Genomic DNA, 5885 nt, shown 5'->3' on the forward strand with positions numbered 1-5885 from the left:
AATTTAGACAGTTTCTACTCTATACTGGGAAAGTAGTGCTGAGAAGAATCTGGTCTAAAGAACAGTACACACACTTCATGGCCTTCAGTGTGGCCATGTGCATTTTGGTTTCTCCTCAACTTTCTTCAATCCACAGTGCCTATGCTCATGCTTTACTGAACTTCTTTGTGGAGCAGGGAAGGGTTTTGTATGGAGACACATTTCTCGTGTATAATGTTCCCTCCCTCCTACACCTCACTGCTGATGCTGAAGAACTTGGCTGCCTTGACAACTGTAGTGCTTTCAAGTTTGAGAACTACTTGCAACAACTAAAGAAGATGGTCCGTTCAGGGAGGCGGCCACTTGTGCAAGAACGCACAGTTAGAGCTTCTCCCCGCCAACAGGTCATCAACATGAGACGGCCAAACAATGCCTACATACTTAATGATAGGTCAAGAAGATGCCTCTGATACTTACCTCTGCAGGGTGTTTCAGCATCTGGAATCTTACACGCTGAGTCCTTGTGACTCAAGACTGTATTGGACTTTCCACACCACTACGAGGAGCACACAAATGCATCTCATTGCAAAGAGCAGTCTTGTTAAGCAAGCTATTATACTTGAGGAGGACCATGGCACTCGTGTTGTGCTTACCATCTTGCACAGCCTGTAGCAAGCCCCATTTAGCTACAGCCAAGTTCACAAGCTGTATTAGTTATGCAAACTATCTTGGCTGGTAAATCAAGAGATTGAACAGTGTGGAATTGGTGTTTTGTTTTTCTGCACAGGGCATACAGCATTATTATGTTGTACATTTAGTAAAAGAGAACAATGTTGAAGTTGTACCAGAGCAGTGGGTGGAGAAGAGAGATGGGGTGAGTTGATCAGTTAAATGGTTTACCCTTTTTAGGCAAAGAGATGGATAAATAGTTCACTTTAAACAGTGTCTCATATCCTGCAGGTCCTGTGTTGCTACTGGCCAAGAAATGCCATTAAGAGAGGAGACCGGCCTGACAAAATATTACGGGAGTAGTACAGAATTTCCATCTTTTCATCAACTGGTAAAATAATATTTGACTGTCCATCCACTCCCGTTTATATTGCCATGTATGCTTGGTTGTGTGGCTCTGGAGCAGGTTGCATCAGTTGAACATACTCCTACACTTAAGGCTAGTTACAACGTAGAATATGTTCTAAGCCAGGCGTAAACCTGTGTCACCACCTGGTTGTAAGTAATAGCTTTTGCTACGCCAGGGTGTAAAAACTAAGTGTAATGTGGGGTAGACGTATAGTATAGATCTATAACTAGTTTCCAAGGTAAGTGTTTCATGACTAGTCATGTCGCATCTTGTTCAATTTTCTAAATCATTACGTCGGGCGTAGGTAGGTCCAACTTATCTCTTACACCTTATCGTCTAACTGGTGCAACCCACTCCTGGTCAGTAGAGTCAGGAACTTCCCCCTCTTAAGTACTATATGTATTGGCTGAAAGTATTACTATGTGAATTACAAATACTCAATAGCCGGTTTGCCAGTGTTAATAGGAAACTATTTATGACAATGTTTATTGCACGTACAGACAATTACTCTGTGGCAGAGCAACGAGCCAAACGGGGGTTGACACCTCCAATGTTGAATCTGACGAGGAACCAGCGAAGAGGGCGGTGACTAAACCAATCAGATTCCGTGTAGAGCCACCTGGTGAGGATTTCTTAACTGCTCTTATTCCATTGTGTGTATTACATGCATCAGGAAGTAGATGAAATAAATGAGTATTTTTTTGTATTGTCCTTCGTAAGATGATGATGGAAGTGAAGCACTCCAGAAAAAGACAAATGAACCCAGACAAGCCCAGCGTACAGTGCCACAGCTTCCACTAGCCCCTAGTGGTAAGATCCTGCATTAGGCTACTAGGTCATTGAATGTATAATCAGCAAGTTGATGGGAAGTTTTACACACATTCAAGTATGTAGGTGAAGAAAAGCTTACAGTTAATGCAAGTACTAGTCTTAAATTGAGACGGCATGAAATCATGACCTAATGACAGTTGATATGACAAGACATTACCACACCCATCTGATCTTGACATACTTGATTATTTAGTGACCAAAAGTGTAACAGTTCTTTATTTGTTTATTTTTAGTAACTTCAAGAGCCAGTGTCTTTGAAAAAGACCCTACAACAGGGTACATAATGTTTCAAGTCTGATAAACAAGCCTACTTTCTCAAAGTTCTGTTCCTACCAACTGTATGGGATGAACAGGAAAATCTGTTAAGTGTGTACTATAAATGTGGTAACGGTTTGACATCTGTGATATTCTCTGAAGTTGCAGATGCAGAGGACTTGAGGCCATGTGCCACCTCAAGCCAGAGCGACAGTAAGTGTCTGGTTGTAGTTTTAGGGTAAACAATTAGTTTTAGGGTAAACAATTGAATTGTATGAAGTATTATAGCTTTACAAACCTTTCAAAGCCACTCAATAGAATACAATTACCATCATATTTTTGCATATTAGGTCATTTAAAGTCATATTACTTTGTGCATACTGTTAGAACTTTCCAAATACTTCTGGTGCTGTGTATGGGTGAAACTTGTATTTACAACATTAGTGAAATCACCCTATTCTTCTGGGGTAAAACACAAGTGTGATGCCATGTTTGTAAATATCTGTATGGATTTGCCATCAAACTAAAAGCATAATAAAAAAATAAAATTATGCTTAGCATTTATTTTTGTTGGGATTCATTAACCTTCCTACTGAGCTCCTGACTGACATCCCTTCACGTTTGGTTCTGTGCCAGTTTCAAAAGAAAAGTATGTCTTCATGTTTTTCCTTCTGTTTTCTCAGTTAGTCCCAAGTGGCAGCCAGGAAGAAGCTGGCCAAGACAGAGCATCAGAATCAGGTTTCTTTTGATCTCGAAATCGTAAATGTAGAAAGTTTAAATAACAGCATGATTTGTTCTTATATTTTAGACCAAGAGCTGCCATCCCTGCTTGATGAGCCTGTGGCTTCTGAGATGCCTGCTGGATACATTAAAGGTATATTATGCTAGCCTACAGTGTGGAAAAAAAGTATTTAGTCAGCCACATATTGTGCAAGTTCTCCCACTTAAAAAGATGAGAGGGGCCTGTAATTTTCATCATAGGTACACGTCAACTATGACAGACAAAATGAGAAAAAAAATTCCAGAAAATCATATTGTAGGATTTTTTATGAATTTATTTGCAAATTATGGTGGAAAATAAGTATTTGGTCAATAACAAAAGTTTCTCAATACTTTGTTATATACCCTTTGTTAGCAATGACACAGGTCAAACGTTTTCTGTAAGTCTTCACAAGGTTTTCACACACTGTTGCTGGTATTTTGGCCCATTCCTCCATGCAGATCTCCTCTAGAGCAGTGATGTTTTGGGGCTGTCGCTGGGCAACACAGACTTTCAACTCCCTCCAAAGATTTTCTATGTGGTTGAGATCTGGAGACTGGCTAGGCCACTCCAGGACCTTGAAATGCTTCCTACGAAGCCACTCCTTCGTTGCCCGGGCGGTGTGTTTGGGATCATTGTCATGCTGAAAGACCCAGCCACGTTTAATCTCCAATGCCCTTGCTGATGGAAGGAGGTTTTCACTCAAAATCTCACGATACATGGCCCCATTCATTCTTTCCTTTACACGGATCAGTCGTCTTGGTCCCTTTGCAGAAAAACAGCCCCAAAGCATGATGTTTCCACCCCCATGCTTCACAGTAGGTATGGTGTTCTTTGGATGCAACTCAGCATTCTTTGTCCTCCAAACACGACGAGTTGAGTCTTTACCAAAAAGTTCTATTTTGGTTTCATCTGACCATATGACATTCTCCCAATCCTCTTCTGGATCATCCAAATGCACTCTAGCAAACTTCAGACGGGCCTGGACATGTACTGGCTTAAGCAGGGGGACACGTCTGGCACTGCATGATTTGAGTCCCTGGCGGCGTAGTGTGTTACTGATGGTAGGCTTTGTTACTTTGGTCCCAGCTCTCTGCAAGTCATTCACTAGGTCCCCCTGTGTGGTTCTGGGATTTTTGCTCACTGTTCTTGTGATCATTTTGAACCCACGGGGTGAGATCTTGCGTGGAGCCCCAGATCGAGGGAGATTATCAGTGGTCTTGTATGTCTTCCATTTCCTAATAATTGCTCCCACAGTTGATTTCTTCAAACCAAGCTGCTTACCGATTGCAGATTCAGTCTTCCCAGCCTGGTGCAGGTCTACAATTTTGTTTCTGGTGTCCTTTGACAGCTCTTTGGTCTTGGCCATAGTGGAGTTTGGAGTGTGACTGTTTGAGGTTGTGGACAGGTGTCTTTTATACTGATAACAAGTTCAAACAGGTGCCATTAATACAGGTAACGAGTGGAGGACAGAGGAGCCTCTTAAAGAAGAAGTTACAGGTCTGTGAGAGCCAGAAATCTTGCTTGTTTGTAGGTGACCAAATACTTATTTTCCACCATAATTTGCAAATAAATTCATAAAAAATCCTACAATGTGATTTTCTGGATATTTTTTCCTCAATTTGTCTGTCATAGTTGACGTGTACCTATGATGAAAATTACAGGCCTCTCTCATCTTTTTATGTGGGAGAACTTGCAAAATTGGTGGCTGACTAAATACTTTTTTCCCCCACTGTATATGTTACAACATGTTGCTTCTCTTGTATTGTCAACTTCAATTCCAAATTGTTTGGCTGTCAGCAGATACATGGTTATCAATACTACTAATATATATGAAGGGTGGATATTTTGATCGAGGTATTTCACATGGCCTTGATACATGTCCTGCCTGGTACTCATGGCTTGTATTGTCACGCTACTTGCAGCAAAACTGTTGAGTCTTTATTATTTTGCAGATCTTCAAGCAGTGGAGATGAGGATAATGGTGAAACTGGAGATGATCCGTACAGAGTTCAGCACTGCTCTGAACCAAGTTATGGAGGGCATAGAGGATAATGGTGAAACTGGAGATGATCCGTACAGAGTTCAGGACTGCTCTGAACCAAGTTATGGAGGCCATAGAGGATAATGGGGGAACTGGAGATGATCCGTACAGAGTTCAGGACTGCTCTGAACCAAGTTATGGAGGCCATAGAGGATAATGGGGGAACTGGAGATGATCCGTACAGAGTTCAGGACTGCTCTGAACCAAGTAATGGAGGCCATAGAGGATAATGGGGGAACTGGAGATGATCCGTACAGAGTTCAGGACTGCTCTGAACCAAGTTATGGAGGCCATAGAGGATAACGGTGAAACTGGAGATGATCCGTACAGAGTTCAGGACTGCTCTGAACCAAGTTATGGAGGCCATAGAGGATAACGGTGAAACTGGAGATGATCCGTACAGAGTTCAGGACTGCTCTGAACCAAGTTATGGAGGCCATAGAGGCCCGGCAGCCAAAGGAGTCAGAGTCCTTGGGGCAACTTGAAATGCTGCAAAACCCTGCAGAAACAAATGAGGAACTAAAGGATATCTGTGAAACACTTAAAGACTCCCACTATCGAAGGGAAATGGTAGGGATGGCCATTTAAAATGTATCTGTTTGTAAAAAATGGGAAATCTATATCAAGTATTTTGAAAGCAATTGACAAAAATAAGTTAGCTGTTTATCAAGAGCCCCTTGAATGCGTCCAGATTTGAGAGAAAATTGCAACCTGCAATATTATTGAATCCAAATATCTTAATGTCAACGAAATGCAGTTGTCATATATGCCATATGCCTATTTAGTGTTTGGATTGATTTCCCAATTAACACTTAACTTATCTTAAGAAGAAACGATCAGCCCTCTGCCTGTTTATACAAGTTTTAGCCCATGATTACATGATACACTACAAAAATGATTTCTCATTACTATCAATCAGAACTGTATGGCCAGCTGTT

At 41.4% G+C, this 5885-nt stretch overlaps 1 long non-coding RNA gene across 1 annotated transcript; it reads left to right on the forward strand.

The window, feature by feature from the left end:
* Nucleotides 1-2832: 2832 nt before the first annotated feature.
* LOC121559034 lies at nucleotides 2833-4898 on the forward strand. Its single transcript, XR_005998648.1, has 3 exons — nucleotides 2833-2881; nucleotides 2952-3017; nucleotides 4859-4898. It is a non-coding gene; the product is annotated as an uncharacterized LOC121559034 (long non-coding RNA).
* Nucleotides 4899-5885: the final 987 nt, after the last annotated feature.

This window comes from Coregonus clupeaformis, unplaced genomic scaffold, assembly GCF_020615455.1.
Source record: "Coregonus clupeaformis isolate EN_2021a unplaced genomic scaffold, ASM2061545v1 scaf0332, whole genome shotgun sequence".
Classification (NCBI taxonomy): domain Eukaryota; kingdom Metazoa; phylum Chordata; class Actinopteri; order Salmoniformes; family Salmonidae; genus Coregonus; species Coregonus clupeaformis.